The 12808-nt window shown below is 40.2% G+C and overlaps 1 non-coding gene across 1 annotated transcript; it reads right to left on the bottom strand.

The window, feature by feature from the left end:
• Nucleotides 1–294: 294 nt before the first annotated feature.
• On the bottom strand, nt 295–401 carry LOC125590928. The gene has a single exon (XR_007326927.1). It is a non-coding gene; the product is annotated as a small nucleolar RNA R71 (small nucleolar RNA).
• Nucleotides 402–12808: the final 12407 nt, after the last annotated feature.

Below are 12808 nucleotides of genomic sequence, written 5' to 3'. Positions count from 1 at the left end.
GTCCGCCATTAAACTACCAAAAGATGATACCAAGAAATCGGGGGTTAGCCTCGAGTACTTGTTCATGGTACGTCAAAACCCTTTCCGTGGGACCATCTCAGAGCATCCACACGATCACATCAAGTATCTAGAAGATATGATGGATGACGAATACAATCGTTGTAACTCTTTCCATTCTCCTTAGAAGGCGACACCAGAAAATGGCTAAACCAACTACCAACAGGATCTTTGACCTGCTGGGAGGAGATAAGGAGTACCTTCATCAATCAATTCTTCGATGAGACGCGCTACTGGGATCTAAGAAAGAAAATCTCCACATTCCGTCAAGGTCCACGAGAATCATTCAGAAACACATGGGAGAGATTCAAGAGCTACCAACTTTAATGTCCTCATCATGGCTATTCAGAGCCACAACTCATTAATACCTTTTACAGAGGTATTAACTTGCATTACCAGATCACGCTTGACACAGCCAGTAAAGGGAGTTTCAGTACCAGGAACCCAAAAGAAGCAAAGCGTCTGATCAAGAATGTAGCTACAGGTAGATCCTACGAAATGATGGATGTATAGCGAGGAAGGAGAGTTGACTCAATTGATGGGTTACCTCTAGCCAAAATCAAAGAATCTCTCGATTCTTTTCATTTCGTACTTGAGGGATATAACCAATTTGGGATTTACCAAATTGACGATGACACCCTATCTGAATTAGAACATCAAGTAGATTTCGTAGATACCCAAACCTTGAAAAATAAGTACCCTATTCCTATCCCCGATAGCTTTACTCAAAGTTACGATGCTACTGTTGGATCGCGTCGAGGCAGGGCGAAGTATAGGCTAAACCAAGCTTTCACGGGAAATCTCAAATTGGCCACTGACCTGAATGGAAAAATAGACATAATGTTCAGTGAGCTAATGAGGAAATTCGACGCCTTAAGTGAACACATTAAGAGATTGGACGGTCAAGTCGCGGAAAATGCAACCCCCATCAAAAGAGAGGCAGGACGTCTCCCTGGGCGGACTGACGCGAACCCAAAATGTCAGGTTAATGCCGTGTTTCTAAGAAGCGGAAAACGCCTAACTCCGAGCACAATAGAAACCAACAACGCAGAAAAACATGCTGTTGTTGAGGAAACCGGTGAGAATATGTCACACCCGATAATCCTCAAAGCTCCCAATACCGATTCAGAAACACCTCGAGAGAAAAAGCTGCCCAACACTGAGGAAGCGGCCATCGACCTCGAGGAGGAAGAAGAAGGGTTGGAAGAAGATGTAGAAATCGATCGACAAGAAAGAATCAACGTCGATCGACACACTACAGTAAATATCGATCGACAATGTGGAAACAATGTCGATCGACACTCAAAAACTGCTGAACCAGCCATGGAAAGAGTGTATAGAACTCTACCACCTTTCCCTCCTAACAATACGCAGACTAAGCGAGAGTTAGATAAAGCAATCTGCAAGAAAGCATTCGACAAGATCACGTTGGAGATGCCATTGAGTGATGCCATAAAAGTATCACCTTCAATAAAAAAATATGTAAAAGACATGGTATCCAACAGCTTTCCAGCCGCTGAGCATAGCGTCATGATGGTTTCCGAGGAAGTAAGTGCAATAATCCAAGGCGAAACTCCGATCAAGAGACCCGATCCGGACAGCTTTGTTTTGGATTGCAACAAGTTCAAACCTACAAAAATAACTCTGGTTCTGGCCGATAGATCCGTTAGATTACCTGAGGGAGTGCTTGACGACGTGCCGATAAGGATTAATAACTGTCACGTCCCAACGGATATCGTGGTGCTGAAATACCGAAATGAACCAAAGGATCCCCTCATTTTAGGTAGACCGTTTCTAGCTACAGCAGGTGCGATAATCGATGTCAAGGAGGGTAGAATAAGTCTAAACATTGGAAATATTCCGATGACCTTCGACATGGACAAGCTGATAAGACGACCCTTAATTGATAAACGGACTTCCTATGTGGATGATATCTGCGAATTGACTGAAGAATCTTTCATAAACATGTGCTCAGATGATCCCCTGGAGAAAATACTCACATCTAGTGAAGAACAAACATTTAGTGTCAATAGTAGAACTGAGGAATACACCCGATTAATGGACGCGAGTATGGAAATAGCGAACGTTGATGACATAGATGATGACACTTCGGAAATCAATGTCGATCGATATTTAATGAAAGCTGTCGACCAACAACCATCCCCCTTGGAGGAATGGGATCCCGAAAAAGCACCAAAAATCGAGTTAAAACAGTTACCCGCTGGACTGAAATATGCTTTTCTCTATAAAAATTCCTACCCCGTAATCGTGAACGCCAACCTGACCAATGGAGAATTAGCTTTGTTATTAAATAAACTACGCAAATATAGGAAAGCCCTCGGATACTCTCTCGAGGATATTCCTGGCTTTTCTCCAGATCTGGGCATGCACCAGATTCACTTAGAAGACTGTTAAAAATCGTCAGTGGAACACCAAAGGCGACTGAACCCAAACTTGAAAGAAGTTGTTAAAATGGAAATAATTAAACTTCTAGACACCAGAGTTATTACCCGATTTCGGATAGCAATTGGGTTAGCCCCGTGCATGTCGTACCAAAAAAGGGCGGAATCACTGTAGTGAAGAATGACAAGGATGAACTCATTCCCACGCGAACTGTCACTAGAAATCGAATGTGTATCGATTATAGGAAGCTAAACGCTGCCACCAGAAAAGATCACTTTCCCTTACCCTTCATTGATCAAATGTTGGAAAGATTGGCAAATCACCAATACTACTGTTTTCTTGACGGATACTCTGGATTTTTCCAAATCCCTATACATCCTGACGATCAAGAAAAGACCACCTTTACATGCCCTTATGGAACATTCGCGTACCGCAGAATGCCATTCGGTCTTTGTAATACCCCTGCCACTTTCCAACGATGCATGATGTCAATATTTACTGATATGATAGAAGATCTCATGGAAGTCTTTATGGACGATTTCTCAGTATATGGATCCAGCTTCAAAAACTATCTCGATAACCTATGTAAAGTCTTGGCAAGATGTGAAGAAAAGAACCTCGTTCTAAATTGTGGAAAATGTCACTTTATGGTTAACGATGGAATCGTCCTAGGACATAAAGTGTCCGCTGCTGGTATAGAAGTAGATCAGGCAAAAATTGAAGTAATGACATGTCTGCCGGCACCCACAAACGTAAAAGACGTGAGAAGTTTTCTCGGACATGCCGGATTTTACATGAGGTTCATACAAGATTTTAGCAAAATCGCTAGACCTCTCACCTCCCTCCTCTGTAAAGAAGTTAAATTCGACTTCTCACCAGAATGCGTAAAGTCTTTTGAAGAAATAAAGAAAGCCTTGATAACTGCCCCCATCGTACAAGCACCTGACTGGAATTTCCTTTCAAAATCATGTGCGATGCGAGCGATTTCGCTGTACGAGCAGTTCTAGGCCAAAGGAAAGACAAAAAGCTACATGCAGTTTATTATGCCAGTCAAACACTCGACGAGGCACAAAGGAACTATGCAACAACAGAAAAAGAACTACTTGTTGTAGTTTATGCATTTGAAAAGTTTCGCCAATACCTGGTCGGTTCGCGAGTCATCATCCATACTGACCACACTACAATTAAATATTTAATGAAAAAGAATGATGCAAAACCACGAATCCGATCCTTCTACTTCAAGAATCCGACATCGAGATTAAAGATAAAAGAGGAGTAGAAAATGGAGTTGCCGATCATCTTTCCCGGATAAGAATAGAAAACGACGTCCCTATCGATGATTTCTTACCAACTGAAAACGTTTACCAAACGGATTCATTCATCGGGAATGTATGTCTCACTTCCGAGGACCTGTCGATCAACGACAATGATGCCATGTCGATCGATTACGGGAGTACCAGGTCGATCGATGACGACGATAGTATGTCGATCGACACTTCAGATGATCTAAGCAAAAAGACGAATCCTAGAACCCTCACCTTCGATATAAAAGTTAATGTCGCGTACACCAAGCTGTACCCAGACCGCGCTTCCCCCGTAGATGAAAGTCTGTATCGGGAAGTGCACGCGGTTGGGCAAGATTCAAAGAACAGACCTTGGTACGCTGATATAGTAAACTATTTAGCTGCCATAGAGCCCGAAGAGTTGCGAGGTTATACAAGGAAATTTTTTTAAGAGAAGTTAGGAGATATCACTGGGACGAACCATATATCTACAAACACTGCTCTGACGGGATGTATAAACGATGTGTCGCCGAAAATGAGATACACAACATTTTATTCCAATGCCATGGATATGATTATGCTGGGCATTTTGAGACTTTTAAAACAGTATCAAAAATCCTTCAAGGAGGATTCTGGTTGCCAACCATGTTTCGTGATGCTCATGCATTCATAGCACAATGCGACAGATGTCAACGAAGAGGAAAAATCAGTAAAAGACATGAAATGGAACATAAATCTATTCTAGAGGTAGAAGTATTTGACTGTTGGGGAATAGATTTCATGGGTCATTTCCCTTCCTCTTACATGAATAAGTACATTTCAGTCGCTGTTGATTATGTGTCAAAATGGGTCGAAGCAGTAGCTTCCCCAACGAATGATGCGTCCGTCGTTATTAAGCTTTTCAAAAGCATCATTTCCCGAGATTTAGAATTCCCCGAGTAGTCATAAGTGATGGTGGATCCCATTTCATTAACAAGATTTTTGAAGGACTACTCTGGAAGAACGGAGTGCACAATAGAGTTGCTACACCATACCACCCGCAGACGAGCGGGCATGTAGAAGTCTCAAATCGACAAATCAAAGAAATCTTAGAAAAGACTGTAGGAACGTCTCGAAAGGATTGCTCTAGGAAATTGGACAATGCACTCTGGGCATACCGGTCTGCGTTCAAAACTCCTTTAGGAACCACCTCTTTTCACCTACTGTATGGGAAATCATGTCATTTACTAGTCGAGCTGGAACACAAGGCAGCCTGGGCTATTAAATTATTAAACTTCGATATCAAACCGGCTGCCGAAAGGAGGCTCATGCAGCTAAACGAGCTAGATGAGATTAGACATTTAGCCTACGAGAGTTCGAAGATATACAAAGAAAAGACGAAAGCATATCACGATAAAAAGATCATTTCCCGGCACTTTGAACCAAACGATCAAGTGCTGCTATATAACTCTCGGCTAACACTATTCCCCGGAAAACTCCGATCTCGTTGGTCAGGTCCTTTCACTGTTGTGAACATAAATCCTTATGGAGCCATTACGCTTATAAATAATAAAGGAGACGAATTCACGGTAAATGGCCAACGAGAAAAGCACTATTGGGCTAAACCGCCAAATATCGGGCCTATAAACTTAGACCCACTTCCCGATAATTAGAAAATCAAACATCAAGTCAAGCTAAAGACTTAAAATAAACGCTGAATGGGGGACAATCATTTCTAGTCTTTCGATAATTACGATTTAGTAAAAAAAAAGGAGTTGCTGAAAACATAACGTCTATCAATCGACGAAGACACTCCATCGTCGATCGATAATAAATCAACAGACGCGGGCTCATATTAAGTCGACACTTAAGTCGACATTCAAACAAACCCGAAAACCCTAAGAACACACTCCCATCTCTTTTCTCTCTTGTTTTTCGGCCAATTCCGACGATTTCTTCGCTCAATCCACTCGATTTTCGACCCTCTATCCGTCTAGATCGCTTAACTTACGCATCATCATGGTATGAACACGAAATTTTCTAATTTTTCGTTCTTCCTAGGGTTGAAATAGAAAATGAGCTAGAACCGGGATTTGCATGCCCTTATAGATCGATTCAAGCTAAAGGAGTGATAGAATAAGGACTACTGTTCGATTCAACCGATTATATTGCCATGCACATCGAATTGCATCAATGGGTTTTTGCAGGTTCCCGCGAAGGTGAAATCGACCCATGATACACACGTTTCATCGATCGATTGTCGCACCGAGACATCGATCGACATCCCCTAGTTCCGTCGATTGATATTGAACCAAACCATCAAACCGAACTGAACTCCTATTTTTGTTTATGGTTTTTGGTTGCAGATGTATGAAAGGAGGACAAAGCGAAGGTTCGACGTAGGCGGCAGTAGCGCAGCTCCGCCACCACCACCAGTTCGCGACCAATGCTCTTGGCCACGCGAGCACGAGGACGAGCCTATCCCGCTCTTTGACCGCTTCGACGACACACGTAAAGCGGCGAAGAGCGCGGCATGTAGAAACCGCGCGATCGTGGACACGTGGGACGACTATGACAGCATATTCTATAATGAGTGGCTGAAGGTCTTCATCGAGCCGACGCGGTTCGTCGATCCAGACGTGATCCGAGCTTTGGGCATCAAATCGGGCCTCGAGGACTTGTTCGTAGAGCTGGGTATGGGGAATTAGCCACTAACCCACTGGTTCTCTACCCAGAGCCGGTCCGCCAGTTCATGGCCACGGTGAATGTCTACTATGCCAACGAGAGGGAGAAGAGAGGTAACGAGGGTGTCTTGACCTTCTTCATTCGCGGCATCCCCTACAGAGTCCCTCTCTCGACTCTCTGCACTATCTACGGGTTCGAAACCGAGCGTCAGCACACCATCGTACCCGAATTCCCAGGGATTTCAACATTCTGGGAGCACATAGCTACCGGTTACTTCGAGTCCGCCAAGACTCTTCTGACAGAAATCCGTCACCCGACTCTGCGCTACTTCATGAAGGTCCTTGCCAACACTCTGTTGTGCAAAATGGAACCTAATAAGGTTCGGGTGCACGAGCTCACGTTGGCTTATTACGTGGTGAGGAGTTTGGTGAACATGGAGGATATAGAGGAGCCCGCGGATGACATTTGGCCCAACATTGGAGCCGTCTTTGCTGAGCATCTGGTCGAGCTCAAGATGAAGCCGTTCAAGTCACAAGGAAAGAAGAAGGAGACGGTCGGGAGCCTCCTTACCCCGATTTTCATACATTGCGGAGTTCCATTAGACGATGCTGAGATGGATGACCGGATCATCTACATGGACGCAGCGCATCTCATGAGCGCTCAGTGGCTCAAGGAAGACCGTGACTGGTGCTTCAGGGACGAGAACGGCACTCACTTGGTGAGGCTGCCACTTAGTACACTCACAGATTTCGACCACGGCCTCGCTAGCATTCAGTTCCGTCCTGACCAATGCCTCCTCTGCTCCCCAGCTACCATGCCGCGACGCTATACGGTCCAGCGACCTGGAGGACCTCAGCCGCATTAGCCCGAGGCCGCACTCCCGCCATTCCTGCCTATGCCAGACATGTTTATACGCCCTGAGGGAGATTTCCAGCGCGTCGTAGTCGATGCTCTCACTGCCATCTGGGCAAGAGTATCGAGATGTCGCTGTTCGAGCAGGAGGAGTGTGCGAGCCAGCTAACCGGCAGCAGCAGGACCATCACGCCAGCTAACCGGCAGCAGCAGGACCATCACACCAGCGCAGAGGCACCTCCATCGACGACACCACTGATGAGGACTAGTCCTCATATCTCTATCCCTATCTACTTATGTTTTCTTTTACCTTCGTACTATTAGGATTTACTTTCGCACTTATTATTCTATGTTATGACTGGAGTTTATTTATTTTGCTGACCTTGCATGTGTTTGGATTCCCTAATAGAGTTAACCTACCTGACTGATACTTATGGGTTAGACACACTGACACGATACAACTAGCACAGAAATTTTCTGTTTCGGCGCTATCGATCGACGACGAGGTCCTTACGTCGATCGACAATAATGCGCTTATGTCGATCGATCGAGAGTTGTATATATCGATCAACACTCGAGACAGATGGGTACAAACATTCTTTTCTCTTGTCTAACATTTTAACTTAGTAGTTATTATTAATTTTGTAACCAACCAATCTTAGACTGAATATTACTGGGGACAATGAAGTTTAAGTCTGGGGGAGGTACTTACTGATATTAGTTTATTCATGAATTTTTAAATCATATTTTCTAACAAAAAGTTTTTATTGAGTCATGAAGGGAATAATGATCTTATTAGATTTTTGCTTGTTATCTAACCACTCTTTTAGCACCATTTTAAACTTTCTGATTGCACATAGTACTAAAGATACTAAAGTGGATCAACCTGTCAACTGTCCACACTTACTGAGATTGTTTGAAGGAACCAAAGCTAACCTCCAACACTAAACTTGACACAATTGCTTGTCTTGGGGCTTGGTATTTATGGGATCGGATTCTTCAAACAAGTCTGGAAGGCAAAGCCTTGTGTAGATTTATCACCTTTACTCTCTCTATTTCGACCCTTGATTTATAGGTAGATTGAAATTTTTTTTATTATTATTTTATATTAATTAGGTGTTAGTTAGGTGGAATCCGAACATGACTTGGTGGCTACAACCATTAAGGCTTGCTTCATAAGGATTCCAACAAAAAGAATTCAAACGGGACTTGGTGGCGGCAATCATCAAGGTTCGATTCATATGAATTCTTGGATATAGGTCAAAAAGAAGTGAACAGGACTTGGTGGCAACCACCATTAAGGCTTGATTCATGGAAGAAATTAGTAAAGAGAAAAGATAGAAACTAACTTTTACCTGCAGATCCAGATACTTGTTTGAGAATCCTTGCATCCTGTGATCGATACTCCCAAGATAAAACCTACACTTTTATTTATGCAAAGAAATGAGGTTGGTATATGGGAATGTCAGACAAGATTTGTTTAAGTTGCTGGCTAGATGAATTTGGTTGCTAAGCTAGGATATGGTATAAAGTGTTTTTTGTGATTAGGACTTTTTAGATATGGATTGCAATATTGTAGAGGTGATGATTCTAAGTTTTAAATCATGTGAGTTCCTGATGTTTTCAAACCTCTCTCAGAGAGACTGCTCTGTTGTGTTTTGCTTGAGGACAAGCAAAAGAGTAAGTCTGGGGGAGTTGATAGACCATGGATTTTACCCATTTTTAATCATGGTTTATGAGTGTTTTAAGATATATTATTACTATATAGAATCTATTTAGAGTAATTAAAGGTTCAGGTACTATCTGGAAGAAAATGATGTATTTGGAGCTATTTGGAGACTTTCTGAGCTTTGCTGGATGGTCGATTATTTGTCAGAATATCGACCGATAGTTACCAAGGAATATCGATCGATGATGAGCTCTTCATATCGATCGACGGCGAAGGCACCCGAGAGTTAATGACAAATTAGAAGAATTCAAGTTTCACAAAAGTTTCAATAATTACATTTTAAGTCTCTGGCCGCCTGTTAGGCTATTTATTAGAGTTTTGTATCATTTTAGAGGCAGACTTGCCTAGAGACCTTTTAGACCTAGTTTGGAGGAAGCAAGAAGCCACCATTGAAATGGGAGAGCTTAGAATTGGAGAGATAGATCAACATTGCAAAACATAGAAGATCTTGAACTCCTTTGCTTTTATTCATTTTGTTGCTTACTCTATTTACTCATTTCATTTAAGTATTATTCAGACCATCATAACTATGTGTTCCATGAATATGTCTGAGTAATCTTTATTGTTAGATTTAGGTTTCTCAATAGGTTTCTCAATAGGTTGATAAGTGTATTACTGACAACAACAATTGTTAGGGTGTTTAGAAATATAATTCTTTCATCTAGTTATGCTTAAAGCTAAGTTTAGGATTGATCACCCTTTAAATTTAGATCTTAGGATTATTTGGGATCAAGCCATTGCTTGACTCAATACCTGAAAATAATTAGTATGATCTAATTGACTAGATACAGACGAGAGTTGGTCTAGTGAGTTAGAGAATTTAGATCAAACATGTCTGTAAAGCTCTCTGGAAGAAGTATCGATCGACGCAACGATAGCCCTGTCGATCGATATTTTGAAAGGTGTATCGATCGATATTCGTAACGAATAATCGATCGACACTTTCTCGTGATTAACATACGAGAGTTGGAATCCGAGATTCAGATTAGATAATCAGATTGATTATATATACAGTTTGAATTCAAGAATGATTAACATCAATAAACCCCTAAAAACCCAAATTAAGTTTTACTTATCATACCTGAGAATATACATGAATCTAGCTAATTCTCCCAACTGTTAACAACCCTAAAACAAATCAATTAAGCAATACACTTGCTCACCACTCCTATAACTGCTTTAAAACTTATAAACCATTTAATCTAGATTTATTCCAAAACCATAATCTATTGTGTAATCCTAGAGTCTCTGTGGATTCGATCCCTAAGTACAACATCTGAACCTCTTATTTGAGAGAGTAATTCACTCTTTAGGGTAATTTGAGTGATATCAATCACCATGGCGGAGACCTTTTGAACCTTTGAAATAGCCACATAGCTCACCGTTAATAGCAACAGAAAACCTCGTGGTAGAGATGCACTAGTAGATTAAGTTTCTGACGTATGGCGGGAAGTTTAATGCCTCGAGAGTGTTCATTATGAAACCCCAATTAATTGTATCAAAGGCTTTTTTTAGGTCCACTTTGAGAATACATCGCTTGGTGATAGACTTCCAATTGTAGCTTTGGACCAATTCTATGGCTAAGAGCACATTTTCTGCAAGTAGTCTACCCGGGATGAATGTGGACTGCACATTGGAGATGATCTGCGGTAAAACAACCTTAAGTCTTTTAGCCAATAGTTTTGAGATGACCTTGTAGACTGAATTGCAGCAGGAAATTGGTCTAAAATCCGAGATCATAGTGGCATTTGGCTTTTTGGGAACTAGAGAGATTATGGTCGAGTTCCATTGCTGAAGGAGGCAACCCGAGGTAAAGAACTCATTGACTCCCTCAATCATGTCTTTCCCAACTGTTGACCAGTAAGGTTTGAAGAATTCACCAGGGTAGCCATCAGGCCCCGGTGCCTTACTCTTGGACAGAGAGAAGAAGGCATGTTGAATGTCCTGTGGAAGGGAGGTCTTACTCTAGGAGTGCAATTGATTCTTGAAAGCATCTGAAGGGGACGATATTTGAGATGTTCTGTGGAAGGGAGGTCGTTTGAGCCGCAGTACCTCCGAAGAGGTCAGTGAAATAGGAGACCGTGTGGTCCTTAATTCCTTCCAGAGAGTCAATGATCCCATCCTCCTCATCGATAAAGAAGTCAATCTGGTTCTGGTCTCTTCTCGTTTTGATAGCCCTGTGATAAAATGATGCATTGGCATCTCCCTTAGAAGTCCACTAAATTCTAGACCGTTGCTTAAGAAATGAGTCTTCAGCAGAAGCCAACATCGCCCACTTTTTATGAGCTTCTTGTTCAGCTAAAGCAGCAGAAGCAGATGGCACTGACAGGGTGGCTTGTTGGCAGGATATAAGCGAATCAAAAGCCTCAACAACCCTTTTCTCCAGATCAGAGTAATTTTCACGCGCAAACGTTCTGATCACACTCTTCAGCTCTTTCATTTTGCGAGAGATACATAGTTGACGAGAGCCTTCAAAGTTTATGTTTTCCCAACATCCCCTAATAATGTGAACTAGCTTTTGACCCGCGCGCCCGCGCGGGTGTTTATTTTTCGATAATTACATAAACATTTCAAAACACAACAATTTAATAGTTTCATTTGGGTTGGACCGGTTCGGATAATGTCGGGTTTGGATCAGTTTTCTATTATTATAAAACCCGAATTAGAACTGAATTATAAATAGATTGGGTTTGGTTAAAGTTTAAAACCAAAATCCCGAAAACATCTAAAACCTCGAATTAAACCCAAAAAACTCGGGTAATTCAGGAGTTTTGGATATCTATTACTTATGAATATCCAAAACCCCTGAATTCGGATAGTTAATATTTTATCATATTTTAAATATTGAAGTACCTCTCGGTTTTGGTTTTTCGAGTTTAAAGAAATAGAAATCGATTGGTTTTTTTTTTATGTAGATGATATATAGATGTCGTGAATCATGAATAATACTTCAAATCTATTATGTTAAAGAAAAGTACATAAATTATTTCATGTGTGATTTTTTAGTTGAATCATCATTTTAAAATTTTATTAAATGTATCTAATACTATTAAAACATGAGATATTTTTAAAAATAATATTAAAACAACTTAAAAAAACGTCCTCTGCATTTTGAAATATAAGTTAACTAACATTTCAATTTCTATAATTGTATTTTATTATAATATCAACTAACTTCCTCCTATCATAATAGATTGTATGACCAAATGTAATACATATAAATCCACTAGACTATATTTGCCAAGTGATTTTGCCACATGTCTTTTCTACCATCAATTTCACAAAACAAATATGACATGGCTACGGAAACTGATGACACGGCTTCCAGAAAAATATGACATGAATAATTTCATTTAATGTTAATTTATATTTTTGGTAAATTTATTAGAATATGTTAATAATTCATATATTACATTTAATATTGATATTTCTTTTTGGTAAACTTTTTTAAAATATGGTAATAGCTCATACATCATCTGTAAAATAAATATATTCATATATAACATTTCAAATTTTGAAATATTATTATTTTGTATACTTATACAATTTGTATTACTAAAGTTTTCAAAAGTTTCTACAATTTTTTAAAAAATTATATATCTAATCGTAAGATCATTAGGCTTATATATCTACAAATTTTATAAATATTGTTTAGGTTAAATATTTGATAATTATACAATTTTATATTATTTTTATTAGTTTTATACAAATTGATTTAATATATATCAAATATATATTAAATATTAGTAAGAAAATAGTAAAATCTATAATATTTAATAAAATTTATTTTTAAATATAAGTTAGATTTAAAAATAATTTT

The sequence above is a fragment of the Brassica napus genome, chromosome C7 (assembly GCF_020379485.1).
Source record: "Brassica napus cultivar Da-Ae chromosome C7, Da-Ae, whole genome shotgun sequence".
Lineage (NCBI taxonomy): Eukaryota > Viridiplantae > Streptophyta > Magnoliopsida > Brassicales > Brassicaceae > Brassica > Brassica napus.
This window is presented reverse-complemented; position numbering and strand designations above follow the sequence as displayed.